Genomic DNA, 16550 nt, shown 5'->3' with positions numbered 1-16550 from the left:
CTGTATTTGGTCTGACTCATGCCATACTACCTGGACCTCACCCCAGGAATGGTTGTATACAGTAGCTTTTTCCCTCTGCCCCTTTTGCATTTCTAAGCTTACCTCCGAGGACTCATGTTGTACTTGTCCTTTTGTGCTTGGCTTTCTTCACTTAGCATAATTTCCTCCAGTTCTTCCCATGCAGCAATGTGCTTATCACTGATTTTTAGTGATGTGTAGTACTCCATTGTATGTGTATACCACAGTTCTTTCATCCATTCGTATGTTGATGGAAATTTGGATTGTTTCCAAATCCTTGCAATTGTGAACTGTGCTGCAATGAACATTGGAGCACAGATGTCTGGCTGTGGTTTGTTTCTTGCCTCTTCTGGGTATATGCCCAGTAGAGGGATTGCTGGATTGTATGGTAGTTCAATTTTCATCTGTTTTAAATATCGCCAAATTGATTTCCATAATTGCTGTACATACCTACGGGTCCACAGAAGTGGATGAGAGTTTCTATCTCTCCACAGCCCCTCCAACACTTGTTACTTTCTAATTTTTTGAATTGGGCTATCTTTGAGCGTGTTAGGTGGCATCTCATAGTTGTTTTAATTTGTATTTCTCTTGTGGCTAAAGATCGGGAACATTTTCTCATGTTTGTTGGCCATTCACATTTCTGCCCTTGTGAAACTTCTGTTCAGCTCCTTTGCCCACCTCCTCAGGGGGCAATTAGTTTGTTTCTTTTTGGAAGCTAGCAGAGTATTGTAGATTTTAGTAATAAGGCCTTTGTCTGGTGTGTCATTGCTAACGATGTTTTTCCAGTCCATGTCTCTCTTGTTATTCTCTTGGTGATTTTTTTTGCTGTCCACAGATGTTTTATCTTCAGTATATCCCACTTTTCAATTTGTGACTCATCTGTATTTGTGTCCTTCCCTATTTCTGATAGCCTATGAATTCTCTGTGCCAAAGTTCTCAGGTTTGTCCCAATTCCCTCCTTGATGGCCCTAATAGTTTGGAGTTTCACCTTGAGGTCTGTGATCTACCTTGAGTTTATTCTTGTGCATGGAGTGAGATAAGAGTTAGACTTCATTTTTCTGCGTGTAGATATCCATTTTTTTCCCAACACCACTTGTTGAAGAGGGCATCTGCTTCCCATTTGATATTTTTTGTACCCTTATCAAGGATCAGCTGTCTGTATGCTGATGATTTTATTTCTGGATTTTCAGTTATTTTCCATTGGTCTGAATTTCTGTCATTAGACCAATACCATGCTGTTTTAACCATGGTGGCTGTATAATATGTGCTGAAGTCAGGTAAATCAAGCCTTCCTACTCCGTCCTTCTTCTAAAGGAGTTCTTTGCTAATTCTGAGCTTCTTCCCTCTTCCTATGAAGTTGGTAATCAGTTTTTTTTTCATTTCTTTAAAGGAAGATGAGGGTAGTTGTATCAGGATTTTATCAAACTTATATAATGCCTTGGGCAGAACTGACATCTTTACTATATTGAGTCTTCTGATAGACGAGCATGGGATAGTCTTCCATTTGTTGAGGTCACTCCTGGTTTCTTGTAATAATGTTCTGTAGTTTTTCTTATAGAAATCTTTTATTTTTTTAGTCAGGTATATCCCTAGATTTCAGTTTGTGCTTGGCTGTTTTGAAGGGTACCACCTTTTTGATATCCTGTGGTCTTGTCGGAGGTGTATAGCAATCTAATAGACTTCTGCTGATCTTGTATCCTGCCACTCCACCATATTCCTCTATTGCTTCTAGTACTCCCCTTCTGGCGCTTTCAGGATTTTCCATATATAAATTCATATCATCTTCGAATAATGATAGTTTCACCTCCTCCTTCCCAGGTAAATACCTTTGCTCTCTTGTTTTTGTGCCTTATGCTGTTAGCTAAGACCTCCAGTAGGATGTTAAATAAGAGTGGTTACAAGGGGCATCCTTGTCTGGTCCTCTTTATCAGTGGGATTGTTTATGTCTTTTTTCCATGGACTACCACGTTAACTGTTGGTTTTTCATATACAACTAGTATATTGAGCAATTTTTCTTCCATTCCTATCTTCTTGAATGTCTTAAACAGGATTGGTCTTGGATGGTGTCGAATGCATTTTTTGCATCTATTGATATTATCATGTGGTTCTTATAGTTTTCATGTCAGTGTGGTGAATGATATTAATGGTCTTTCGTATGTCAAACCATCCCTGCATTCCTGGTATGAGTCCCACCTGGTCATGGTGAATTATTTGTTTTATATACTTTTGTATTCTATTGGCAGTATTTTGTTAAGGATTTCTTCATCGATGTTCATTAGGGATATTTGTCTGTAGTTCTCGATTCTTGTGGGATCCCTGTCCAGTGTTGGTATCAGAATTGTACTAGCTTCATAGAAGGAGTTTGGGAGTTTGCTGTCTTTTTCTATGATCTGGAAGAGTTTGTGTAGGATTGGTGTCATTTCTTCCCTGAATGTTTGGTAGAATCCTCCTGTGAAGCCGCAGGGTCCAGGGGATTTGTAATTTCTTGATAACCTGGTCTATTTCTTCTATTGCTATGTGTCTGTTGAGATTCTTGACGTCCATCTGGGATAGTCTAGTGAGGGATTGTTTTTCCAAGAATTTGTCCATGTCTTCCAAGTTGTTGGATTCATTGGAGTTCAGTGCTTCGTAGTACTGTATAATTATCCTTTTGATTTCATTAGGGTCTGTTGTAATGCCCCCTCTTTCATCCCTCATTCTTGCTAATGAAATGTGACCCTTCCTTTCATTGGTTAGGTTTACCAGTGGTCTGTCAATTCTGTTTATCCTTTCTAAGAACCAACTTTTAGCAGCATTAATTTTTCCATAGTTTTCTTATTTTCCCTCTCCTGAATCTCAGCCCTGATTTTTATTCTTTCTTTCTTTTTTTTTTTTGTTTTGCTATTAGTAGGATTGTCCTGTTGGCTCTGCTCTAGTTGCTGTAAATTTTGTGTGAGCATATGAATCATAACTCTCTCTTTCTTTTTCATGTGTGCATTTATTACTATGAAATGTCCTCTGATTACTGCCTTTGCAGTGTCCCATATGTTTTGCTACGTTGTTTTCTTATTCTTGTTGGTTTCTAGGAATTTCCTAATTTCATCTCTGATCTCATCCTTCAATTTTGTTGCCCTAGTTTTCTTCATCTTCTTATTGTTGCTTTCCAGCCTTATGGCACAGTGGTCAGAGAGAGAAGTCTGTATAATCTCTATGTGCTTATATTTATGCAGATTCAACGTATGCCCCAGCAAGCTATCTATCGTTGCATATGTGCCACAAGGGCTTGAAAAAAAAAGTGATTTTTTTTTTTGTATTTGGGTGGAGAGCTCTGTAAATATCTATCAGGTCAAATTGTTTAATGGTAGTGTTTAGACCTCTAGCCTCCTTGTTGAGTTTCTTTCTCTGTGATCTACCTTTCTCAGAGAGCAGTGTATTGAAGTCACCTACTATAAGTGTTGAGCCTGTGATTTCTTCTTTCATCTTTTGGAGTATTTGATTAATGTACTCTTCAGGTCTCTTGTTTGGAGAATATATGTTTACAACGATTAGTGGTTTTTTTGTCTACAGTTCCCTTTAGCATTATATAGTGTCTCTCCTTATCTTTTTATGGTTTTCACTTTGAGGTCAATTTTATCCAAGATTAGGATCGCAACCTCTGCTTTCTTTGATTTGCTGTTTGCTTGGTATATTTTTCACCGTCTTTGATTCTCAGCCTTTTTTTGGTCTACAAACTTGAGATTTGCCTCCTGTAGGCAGCAGATTAATGGGTTGTGTTTTCCAAGCAAGTCTGCTATCCTCAGTCTTTTAATGCCTGAGTTCAGCCCATTGATATTCAGGGTTATTACATCCATCTGTGAGTTTGTGATGTCATCTAACACCTTTTGTGTTGAGTGTTTCCTACTTCCCTTTTTCATAAGTGTGTTGTGTGTGTGTTTGTGTGTGTTTCAGTCTTGACTTCTTTCCACTGTTAAGCAATGCTATCTTGGGGGCTGTTCTCTCTTTGTTGCCCTCTGGGTTGGGTGGTCCTATGTGGCGGTCTCTTATTTATGCCTAGTGAGTGATGTTCTTCTGCCCATACTGGGTTGGCAGCAGGGCTGTAGGGCTGGGTTTCTTCTAATGTATTCTTTAAGTTTTCCTTATGTGGGAAGACTCTTCTTCATCTATCTTGATAGATAATTTGGCTGGATAGAGTATTCTTGGATTTGTGTTATATGCCTTTAATTTTTGGAATATCTTACTCCACTCTCTCCTCTTCTTCATAGTGTCTGCTGATAGGTCTGAGCATATTCTTATTTGGGCATCTTTATTTGTGATTGCCTGTTTTCCCCTATCTGCTCTCATGATTTTCTCTTTTTCCTCAAAGTTGGATTGTTTAACTATTATGTGCCTTGGTGGCTTCTTTTTGGGATTAAGTCTAGCTGGTGTTCTTTCAGCCTCCTAAATGGTTGCCTGGTTTTCATTCATTAAGCTGGGGAAGTATTCCTCCAAGAATTCTCCCAGTATTTTTGCAGTTGACTTGTTTGTTGTGTCTTCCTCCAGTAATCCAATTATTCTGATGTTGTTCCTCTTCATAGTATCAGACAGCTCTTAGGTTTTCTTCAGCTTCTCTGATGATTTTATTAGGCTTTTTTTTCACATTTGTTAAAGTCTGCTTGGATGTCCTCTAGGTTATTGGTGCGGTTCTCTGCCTCCTCCAGTCAGTTGGTGAAGTCCCTTTGGTGTATGGTCTTTATCTCCTCTATCATTTCATCCTTTTTATTGTTTCTCCCATATCCTTTATGACTGGAAGCAGCATTCTGAAAATTTCTTTCTGTGGCAGATCAATGTCTGCTTCTTATATGCACGTCGTTAGGTTCAGGACACCTGTCATTGCCTTTTGTTTTTCCTGTTTTTTCATTGTGGTCATTTGGGCTGACTGTTGTTTTTGTTGCATTGTTTTAGAGAAGCCAGGTGCCATTTTCCAGAGAGTCAAAGATCACTGGGCTCTCTGGGAGACTTGGAGGAATGCTTCTTCTAACTGCTTGCAGCTCATTGTACTATGGAATTGGCCTATTGCTTTATCCTCCTGTGGCTTCACTTTTTCCCTAGTTAATCAGTATTATGTTATTTGCAGGGCACGGTTGATGGTCCTCTCAGAGGACGCTGGTTGGGTGGTTGTTGAACTGTGAGGATGGTGCTGCACTGGGTGATCTCACAAAAAGCCGTGATGGTGTGGCCCACGTTAACTTGGGGCATGACAGAGGGTATGCAATGGGGTGCCTGCTGCAACAGGAGTGCCACAGAAGGCAGGTGAGTATGCCTGCTTTGGTGTAGAACCCTGTGAATGGTATGCAAGTTGCCCTGGTCAGCTGGATCACTGTGGAGGTTGGGCAGAGGTTCCTGAATCAGCATTGAGTGTTGGTGAGTGTTGGCTGAGGTGCCTTAGGCCATGAGAGGCACTAAAGCAGGTGGGAGGAGGTTTCCTCAGTCACAGAGGATGGGTAGGAGCTCCTCCAACCACGCAGACAGGATTTCTCCCAGAGGAAGATGGGTGTGATTTACCCAGCCACCTGTTATGCACTCCAGAGAGCAGACAGCTGGAATTTCTGTCAGAGGAAGGTAGTTTAGATTTCCCTTGGAAGAAGATGGGTGGGATTTCCCTAGGAGAAAACTGGTGGAATTTCCACAGAGGAAGGTGGGTGGGCTTTCCCCAGCCTTGGGCTATGCTGCAGAGGGTGGAGCTCCCCCAGATGGGTGGAGTGTAGGAGTAAATCCCCTAGGCTAAGGGGAGTAGCCTGGAGGTCAGCAGTGGCATGTGAGAGAAATGGGAAGAGAAAAAGAAACAAAGGAAATAAAGCCCTGAGCCGGCTGAGACCGTGGGGGGGAAAGAGTGAAGAGAGAGAAACAAAAGTAACAATATAGTTGAGGCCCAATCTGTGACTTTGGGACTGGAGGTGTTTAAACCCTACCCTGAGGCAGCAGAAAGCTGTTGATATAAAGCCCTTTGGCTGGCTCCAAATGATCCCGGCTCTGGTTTAGACAGTGATGGGGCTAAGGTTAAACCCTAGCTGGCATCCACTGTGGTAAGCCCAAAGCCCCCAACCCCTCAAAACCTAGTGGACCTGTGAGTACTTACCTTTATTATGCTCCTCCTGCAACCTGGCAGTGTGCAAACTCTCCTGTGCTGATTTCTGCAGAGTCCCTCTGGTATCCTTCAAGTTATTTCATGCTGTCCCTGACCCTTATCATGACCTCAGTTCTACCTTCAAACCCAGCTAGACCAGAACACATACTCTAGTACATATAAAAGCTCTTGACACACAGAATTCAGGGCAGATAGACCCCTCAGGACCAATAATGAGAGTAGCGATACCAGGAGGGGAGGGCAAAGGTGCGGGAGAAGAAGAAGAAAAGAGGAATCGATTGCAACGATCGACATACAACTTGCCCCTCCTGGTGGGAGGCGGGGCGGGGACAAACAACAGAAACACGGGAGAAGGGAGACAGCAGATGGTGTAATATATGAAAATAAAAATAATTTATAAATGATCAAAGTTCACAAGGGTGGAAGGGTCAGGGAGGGACGGGGAAGAAGAGGAGGTGATACCGAAGGCTCAAGTAGAAAGAAAATGTTTTGGAAATGATGACGATCACGTATGAACAAAAGAGCTTGACACAAATGATACATGGATTGTTGTAAGAGATGTAAGAACCCCCAATAAGATGATTTATTAAAATAAAATAAATAAAAATAAAAAGAATGGATGTGTTTGAACAGTGGTGGTGGTCATGAAAAAGGACAATGCTGTGCCTTTTGCCAGAAAAATAAATAGACTTGGCTTGGAAGAGGTACAGCCACAATGCCTCTTCAAAACGAGGATAGCAAGAGTCAGTTTCACATACTTAAAAAACAAAACAAAGCAGCTTATTGGGACATAATCTATATAGCATCCCACATATTTTGGCAGAGGCTCCACTCAACCCAAACCAAAGGTGCTAGAATCAAAGCCGTTCTAACTCATCTCAAACTGATAAGATAGGGTAGAACTGCCCTGTGGGATTTCAAGGCGTTAAGTCTTTAGGGAAGCAGAAAAGACTTCTCTCTTACCTTATGACTAGCTGGTGGTTTCAAACTGTTGATCTGAAAATAGCCAGCCAACGTGTAACCCACTATACCACCTAGGACTCCCTGGAAAAAGATAATGCGCTTGGTAAATTGGAAGGCCAGGGCAACAAGAGGCCCTTGGCTAGATATATTGAAGATATGATTGTAGCAATGGGCTGAAACAATTGTGAGGATGGTGCAGGACAAGGCAATGTTTTGTATACAGGGCCACTGTAAGTTGTAGCTGATTTGGTTGCACCTAACAACCACATGGATGAACAGTGGGTACCGAAGCAATCCTTTTTGACTTCCATGTGCATGTGTGCAAGTGTGTGTGAGATGATAGATAGATAGATAGATAGATAGATAGATAGATAGATAGATAGATAGATAGATACTAGATGTATAATGTTTGGAAATTTGGTGATTTTTAAATATACTTTTGAGTGATCTTCATCGAGAAAGGTCAGAAGATTCCACAGTCTAGGAAAAGTCCCAGTAGATTTGGGAGCAAAATTCTCCCCCAAACACCAGCAAAGATCTAAGTAGTAAAGGAGACAGGAAGAAAATTAACCCAGTGCCAAGTAAAAATTCAGACAGATTTTTCTGGAGAAGCCAATGGATTCAGGGTATGTGGGGCTGAGGGAAGTCTGGACAAGGCATAGGGGCTTGTGTAATGCTGTGAGGGGAGTGATCTGTAATCAGCACGTCTCTTACTGAGCTGCCTGTCTTATGTTCACCTAATGAAGTCCCCTTACTGAGGGTAACCTGGGGTCACACTATTTCAGAGTTGGAGTTTCAGGATGCAAAATGGGAGCCTCTCCCCCTTAGAACCCCTGCCATTCTCCCACGCTTCTCTGACAACCAGATCCAGGCTCTTAGGCTCACTTAGGCTCAGACCTTAGCTCTTCCCTTGGCCTGAGAAATGCTAATGCATGTAGCTCTCCCTTGCAATACATTAGGGCATAGTAGTTTCTGGAATCCAACAGAGAGGTTTGCACGTGTTCAGGGACTTTTCTCTATCCACCTCTCCTGCTGGCCACCAGAAGAGAAATTGGAAAAACAAAAACCCAAACCGCCCAGAATGTTTCTTTCAGACCATGCATTTTCACCTTGGTTTGCCATTCATTTTTGCCCTGGGAACTTTATGAAGGGGAAATAGCTAAACTCATTTGGCAGGGCTCTCAGTCCCACACAGCCAGTTCCCAAATCCCACAGGTGTGAGGGCTGGGTCCTCCCCGCACGTTCTTTTCAATAAACAGGCTCACACTGCCCTTGTACTCCAGCTGCCCTCCCAGTGCCTGGGGCTTCCCACCCTGTCTCTGGTTGCTCCCAGTCCTGCTGGCGTGGGCTTCCAAGCTCACGTTGACGTTGGCTGAGTGCCTCACTGGGTCATTCTTGTCACATAAGGAACCCTCAGGTACAGGCTTTTGCACTTGGCCTCCTTGCACTGCTTTTTAGGACTCGAGGGACTTGTACCCCATTTCTCCACCCCCACCCCTGCCGCACACATGCCCCCTCAGCTGACACTTAGCAAAAGCAAGAGCACTTGTTCAACTGAAGTGTGCGTTTGTGGAATTGCCTTTAGCCTTTGGTGACCAGGCTGCGGAGTCCATGTGCAGTGTGAGCTGGGCTCACTTGCACTTCTAGCCTGAGATTGTTCAGTGTCTGATGGTTGACATTCTCAGTGCACTCTCCAAGCTCCCACCCCAGAGGACCCAAACCCTCATAGAGTATTTAATTAGTTTAAAACTCATAACATTTTAATCCTGATTTTCCTCATCTGCGAAATGGGCACATCAATAGTACCGATTGGCTCTTGACAGAGATGGATGGACACAATGGCTGCTACAATGGGTTCGGGCATCAGAATACCAATCGGGGTGGCACAGGGCCAAGTGATGTGATATTTCCTTCTTGTGTACATGGGGTCACTCTGAGTCAGAACCAACTCACTGGCCCTAACAAGCACCGCCTAGATTGAACGATCCTGGATGGCTCCTTAAGAAGAAGACGGAAGAAAGCTTTACAAACTTTGAGTTGTTTGGCCCTAACATTTTTTGTGTGTGGCTTTCCAACACTTTATTTTTTTAAATCATTTTATTAGGGGCTCACACAACTCTTATCACAACCCATACATACATCTAATTATGTAAAGCACATCTGTACATTCATTGCCCTCATTATTCTCAAAACATTTGCTCTCCACTTAAGCCCCTGGCATCAGGTCCTCATTTTCCCCCTCCCTCCCTCTCTTTTCCCCCTCCCTCATGAGCCGTTGATAATTTATAAATTATTATTTTGTCATATCTTTCCCTGTCCGACGTCTCCCTTCACCCACTTTTCTGTTGGAGGTCACATGTAGATCCTTGTAATGGGTTCCCTCTTTCCAACCCCCTCTCCCTCTACTCTCCCAGTATCACCACTCATACCACTGTTCCTGAAGGGATCATCCACCCTGAATTCACTGTTTCCAGTACCTATCTGTACCAGTGTATATCCTCTGGTCTAACCAGACTTGCAAGGTAGAATTTGGATCAAGATAGTGGGGTGGGGAGGGGGGAGAAGCATTTAGGAACTAGAGGAAACTTGTATTTTTCATCGTTGCTACATCACACCTTGACTGGCTCATCTCCTCCCCTAGACCCCTCTGCAAGGGGATCTCCAGTGGCCTACAAATGGATTTTGGGTCTCCACTCTGCACTCCCCCCTCATTCACGATGATAAGATTTTTTTGTTCTGATGATGCCTGATCCCTGATCCCTTCTACACCATGTGATCGCACAGGCTGGTGTGCTTCTTCCATGTGGGCTTTGTTGCTTCTGAGCTAGATGGCCACTTGTTTACCTTCAAGCCTTTAAGACCCCAGATGCCATACGTTTTGATAGCTGGGCACCATCAGCTTTCTTTGCCACATTTGCTCATGCATCTGTTTGTCTTCAGCGATCGTATCATGGAGATGTGCACCAAATTATATGATTTTTTGTTCTTTGATGCCTGATATCTGATCTCTTTGGGACCTTATGATGACACAGGCTGGTGTGTTCTTCCATGTGGGCTTTGTTGCTTCTGAGCTAGATGGCCACTTGTTTACCTTCAAACCTTTAAGAGCCCAGACGCTATCTCTTTTGATAGCTGGGCACCATCAGCTTTCTTCACCACATTTGCTTATTCACCCGCCTTGTCTTCAGCGGTTGTGTCGGGAGGGTGAACATCATAGAATGCCAATTTAATAGAAGAAAGTATTTTTTGAATTCAGGGAGTACTTGAGTGGATGGCCCTAACATTTTTAGCTTCGGTTTCCTCCTCAGCAAAATTAGCACCCCAAGCCAAACCCAATGCCATCATGCCGTAGGTGTTTTCAAGTACAGCCGCACTCTGTAGGATTTTTATGACTATAATCCCCCTCCCCCACCCCATGGGCAGTATACTTTATTGTTATTTTTTATTAATCATTTTAATGGGAGCTCTTACAGATATGATAACATTCCATAGTTCAATCACATCAAGCCATATTGTACAATTGCTACTATGATCAGTTTCAAAACACTTCTTTATTCTTGAACTTCTTTATCTCCTCCTGCTCCTCCCTTCCCCTACTCCCCAAGGAACCTTTATTATTTTATTATTTTTTTGCCATATCTTATACCATCCAATATATCCACTCACAAAAAATTCTGTTGTTCACTCCCCTCAAGTGGGGCTCTAAATTCATCAGTGCTGTCAGCTTCCCCACCCCTCTCTTCCTGTACCCTCAGAGAACCATTACTATTGCTGAAAGGTTATCTAGCTTGGCTTTCATATATCAAACTATCTTAATTAAACAAATAAGCATATGCAGGTCTAACAAGATTAATGAGGTAAAGCAAAAAACATAACAGCAAGGGGAGGAAGTATTAAAGAACTATAGTTACGTGTTTCTTCCTATATCCCACCTGGATTTATCATCCTTTCCATGTGGCCCTTCTGATAGGGACTGTCCAATTATCTTACAGGTGGGCTTTGGGTCTCCACTACATCCATGCTCCTTCACATCAATTGTGTTGTTAGGTAAGCAGGTCTGGGATATGGAACCCTGAAAGAAAAGGGGACTGGTCTGATGGATTAGAACATGTCCTTCTCACTATTTAATAGAGAGATATTCATCTACTGTGGGTAAGGATCTCTGTTAGACTTGTACTATTTGTATGATCTCTCTCTTTTTTTGTGTATGTGTTTATCTGTACAAGGTAGGCAGGATAGGCAATCCCATAGAGACAGTGAGGGACTGATGGTTGGGGGTGAGGGGCACTTGGGAGGGGAGGATGTGGGGAATAGGTGAGGAGGAAGCTAATAAGATAGGAACAGTAAGGACAGTGAAGTAGTACGCATTCTAAAATTAATGATGAGGGTATAGCTTTTCTGGTCATGTTTGATCAGTCAAATTGTATGTGAGAGGAATTACTGGGAGGTGAACAATGGGTAAACATGATGGTGAGGCAGGATGAAAGAAAAAAGGAAAAGAGAAGAAAACTATATAGGTATATATGTAAATATAGGTTGTTTTGTATGTATGTGTGTATATGTGTATATATATGTAAATACAATAAGGATGCAACTGGACTTTGGGCCTCTACTTAAATTTTACCTAAGTACAAGAACAGATTATTCCAGTAATATGGCATTGTGTGATACTCACCTTCCTGACATGATCACTGAAAGCAAAATAGTTGCATAAGCAAATGTAGTGGAGAAAGCTGATGGTGCCCAGCTATTAAAAGTTATAGCATCTGGGGTCTTAAAAGCTTGTAGTTAAACAAGTGACCATCTAGCATGGAAGCAACAAAGCCCATGTGGAAGAAGGTCACCAGCCTGTGTGATCGTGAGGTGTCGACAGGAATAGATATCAGAGTTCAAAAACAAGCAACCAACTGGATAACTATAATTTTAAGGAAGCAATTCACCAGACCTTTCCTCCACATCCCTACTACCCTTTCAGGTAAGAGCTGAATGAAAGATCTTGGCACCACCCACAGACCTTTCAAATCAGGAGGGACCACCAAAAAAATAAAACCAAATGAAACCAGTTGTGGTCAAATGGATTCCAGTGCTGGGTGATCTATATCAGGGATTTTGTTGTAGTTATAGAGGACTGCTACTCAGTTCCAACTCACAGTGACTGCATGCACATCAGAGGGGAATGGTCCCGTGGGATCCTGCACCGAGCTAACAACTGTCCTCATGCTTGAGCCCATGCTTGCAGTCATCCCGTCATCCATCTCCTTGATGGCTGTCCTCTTTCTCGCTGCCCCTCTGCTGTACCAAGCAGGATGTCCTTTTCCAGGGACTGGCCTCTCCTGATAACATGTCCAACTAAAAAAAGGGGAGGATTAAAGGACAGCATGTTTGAGAGACCTTCTTTTTTGAAAAAAAGATCATTAATGAATTCATTATTTTTCATATCATTTTATTGGGGCTCATACAACACCTATCACAATCCATTGTGGCAAGCACATTTGTACAAATGTTGCCTTCGTCATTCTCAAAACATTTTCTTTCCACTTGAGTCCTTGGTGTCAGCAATTCGTTTTCACCCCCTTAGTTCCCTGCCTTCCCTTCCTCATGAATCCTTGATAATTTATAAATTATTATTATTTTTCATGTCTTACACTGACCAATGTCTCTCTTCACCTACTTTTCTGTTGTCTGTCCCCCTGAGTGGGGTTTATATGTAGATCATTGTGGCAGTTCCTCCTTTCTACCCCCACCTTACCCTTACCCTCCTGGTATTGCTACTCTCAATATTGGTCCTAAAGGGTTTATCTGTCCCAGATTCCCTGTGTTTTATCTATAAAACACAGAGCTCTTATCTATACCCGTGTGCATTCCCAGCTCTTATCTATGCCCACGTGCATACTCTGCTCTAGCCAGATTTGTAAGGTAGAATTGGGGTCATGATAGTGGGGGAAGGAAGCATTAAAGAACTAGAGGAAAGTTGTATGTTTCAGCAGTTCTATACTGCACCCTGACTGGCTCATTTCTTCCTTGTGACCCTTCTGTAAGGGATGCCCAATTGTCTACAGATGGGCTTTGGATCTCCACTCTGCACTCCCCCTCATTTACATTGATATGATTTTTTTGTTCAGGTCTTTGATGCCTGGTACGTGATCCCATTAACACCTCATGATCACGCAGGTAGGTGTGCTTCTTACATGTGAACTTTTGCTTCTCAGCTAGATGTCCGCTTGTTCATCTTTAAGCCTTTAAGACCCCAGATGCTATATCTTTTGATAGCCGGGCACCATCAACTTTCTTCACCACATTTGCTTATGCACCTGCTTTGTCTCCAGCAATCCTATCAGGAAGGTGAGCATCATGGAATGCCAGGTTGTTAGAACAAAGTGTTCTTGCATTGAAGGAATACTTAAGTAGAGGCCCAATGCCCGTCTGCTACCTTAATACCTAACATATAAATATACATACATAAATATTTCCCTATAATTATATGTAAATATATTTACATATGCACATGCCTGTATTTAGATCAAGAGGCCTTCCTTTGACTTCTGGTTACAGCATTTTATTTCACCCTGATCAACATCTTTTATACCCGGATTTCATGAACTGAGGACAAATGAAAGTCTGTCATCTGTTTTCTGTCTGTTGTCTAATCTATGCGCCTTTACATTTTTCTTCATTATTCAATCAGTCTGTTGTTCACCACGCGTTCATATGATGTGCTGTATATTTATGAGTTCAAGGTTCTAGGACCGTTTCATTAAGAATGAGGACACTTCAGTATACTTCTTTAATGTCTGCCTTGCACAAGTTCACTTGCCTTTGATTCCTTGGTCACTGCCTGAGTTTCTAGTGCTGCCGTAACAAAAAGGAGCCACAAGTGGATGTCTTTAAAGAACAAAAGTTTGTTATCTCACTCACTGTCATGGGGTGATTCCGACTCTTAGTCACCCTATTAGACAGGGTAGAACTGCCCCTGTGGGGTTCCAAGACCATAACTCTGTACAGACGGGAGTAGAAAGCCTCATCTTTCTTCCTTGTAAAAGGTGGTCACTCTGAATGGAAGTGGAAAGATGTATCTTTTTCCCTCATCGAAGCTGGTGGCTTTAAACTGCAGACCTTGTGGGTTAGCAGCAAGCCAACATGTAACCACTACCACTGGTCTCCTGTTTCAGAGCCTAGGAGACTGAAATCAGGACCAGGCTCTCTCTGTTGCCTCTCAAGGAAAATCCCTGTCTGTCAGCATTGGTAGCCTGGGTCTGTGCATCTTGGCATCCCCTGGCTTAGAGACAGATCTTCCCTTGATGTCTTCCCACTGTCTGTGACTCTGTCTCTTCTGCTCTTTTCACAAGACTCACGCAGAGGGACCAGCCTACCCAGGAATGGCCTCATTCACCCCAAAAGAAGAGAACAAAGAAATGCCCTGTTTCTGAACAGGTTCACATTCACAGGTGCTGGGGCTAGGACTTCGGTCTTATCAAAGTCTTAACAGCCCCCTGATCATGAGTGTCAGTAATGGCAAATATAGGCTGCACATGCTGCCGCATGGCCTCCTGTGCCCACCAAACCAAGCCACGCTTGCTGCCATCGAGTCACTGCTGACTCATAGCAGCCCCCTGGGGGTTTCTGAGAATGTAACTGTTTACAGGAGTAGAAAACCATCTTTCTTCTCAGGAGCTGTTGGTGATTTCGAATTGCCAACCATTCACCTCACATCCCAACACGTAACCACTCTAATACCAGGGTTCCGCCTGAGCCCACAAACATTGCTAATTGATCTTGGGCTTGTAAACATGTCGATTGATTCTTGAAATCACCTGTTCTGCTCCCCTCTACTCCTGTATTGGATTGTGCATGCTACGAGATATATGTAAATATAGGTGGACTGTATATACTGCTGCCTCATTAGTTCAGACTCATGTGTGTCACAGTAGAACTGTGCTCTGCAGGGCGTTCAAGAACTGGTTATTTGGAAGTAGATGGCCAAGCCATTTTTCCAAGGTCCCTCTGGATGGGCTCCAAGGTCCAATATTTTGGTTCACAAGCAAACACTTATCCATGTGTCACTTCCCAAGGTTCTGCACGGGTGAGCAGCATGATCCTCAATAAAATGGATTAATACAGTGGCTGTAGCAATGGCCTCATCCCTAGCAACAAGTGTGAGGATGGCACTGGGCCAGACAGCATTTTGTTTCGTTGAACACAGAGTCCCTTGGAACTGACTTGGCAGTACCCAAGAACAACAACAACAACAGCACAGTCTTTACAAAGGATCACTCAGCCTCTTCTCCTGCAATGTGCTGACCTCTAGCTTTCAGTTCAGAACCAAGCACATAGCCATCGCTCCACTAGGGCCCTTGAACCTGAGTATGAAATGTCATTAGTAGTTAGTCCAAAACACAAACACATGACTGACATCCTCTACCCTGTAGCACTTGACAGAACCTGTCATTGTAGGGGGTGCAGTAAAAGTGGTAGTTTTTTTCCTTTTTTCTTTTAAATTCCCATGATTTACCACAAATGTATTTAAAAGATTCTTTTAAATTTCTATGAAATTATCATTCCTCCCTAAAGCACTACATAAGTCTTTTTAAAAGGATATTTAGACCATGCAAATAGTTCCTCATATTAATACACAAACATATCTTTATTTTTTTACCCCTTTAAAAATCATTTTATTGGGGGCTCGTACAACTCTTATCATTATATATATATATATATATATATATATATATATATATATCCATTGTGTCAAGCACAGTTATACATTTGTTGCCATCACCATTCTTAAAACATTTTCTTTTTACTTGAGCCCATGGTATCAGCTCATTTTTCTCCTCCCTCCCTGTTGCCTCCTCCCTCATGAACCCTTGATAATTTACAAATAATTATTATTTTGTCATGTCTTATACTGTCTCACATCTCCTTTCACCCATTTTGCTGTCGTTTGTCCCCTAGGGAGGAGTTACATATAGATCTTGGTGATTGGTTCCCTCTTTCTACCCCACCTTCCCTCTACCCTCTCTATATCACCACTCTCACCACTGGTCCTGAGGGGATCATCTGCCCTGGATTCCCTGTGTTTCCAGTTCCCATCTGTACCAGTGTACATCCTCTGGTCTAGCTGGATTTGTAAGGTAGAATTGGGATCATGATAGTGGTGGGAAGGAAGCATTAAAGAACTAGAGGAAAGTTGTATGTTTCATTGTTGCCATACAGCACCCTGACTGGCTCGTCTCCTTCCTGCGACCCTTCTGTAAGGGGATGTCCAGTTGCCTACAGATGGGCTTTGGGTCTCCACTCCACACTCCCCCTCATTCACAGTGATATGATTTTTTGTTCTTTGATGCCTGATACCTGATCCTATCAACACCTGGTGATCACACAGGCTGGTGTGCTTCTTCCACATGGGCTTTGTTACTTCCCTGCTAGATGGCTGCTTGCTTATCTTGAAGCCTTTAAGGCCCCAGAT

The sequence above is a fragment of the Tenrec ecaudatus genome, chromosome 6 (genome assembly GCF_050624435.1).
Source record: "Tenrec ecaudatus isolate mTenEca1 chromosome 6, mTenEca1.hap1, whole genome shotgun sequence".
Taxonomy (NCBI): Eukaryota; Metazoa; Chordata; class Mammalia; order Afrosoricida; family Tenrecidae; genus Tenrec; species Tenrec ecaudatus.
Note: the sequence above shows the minus strand (reverse complement) of the source record.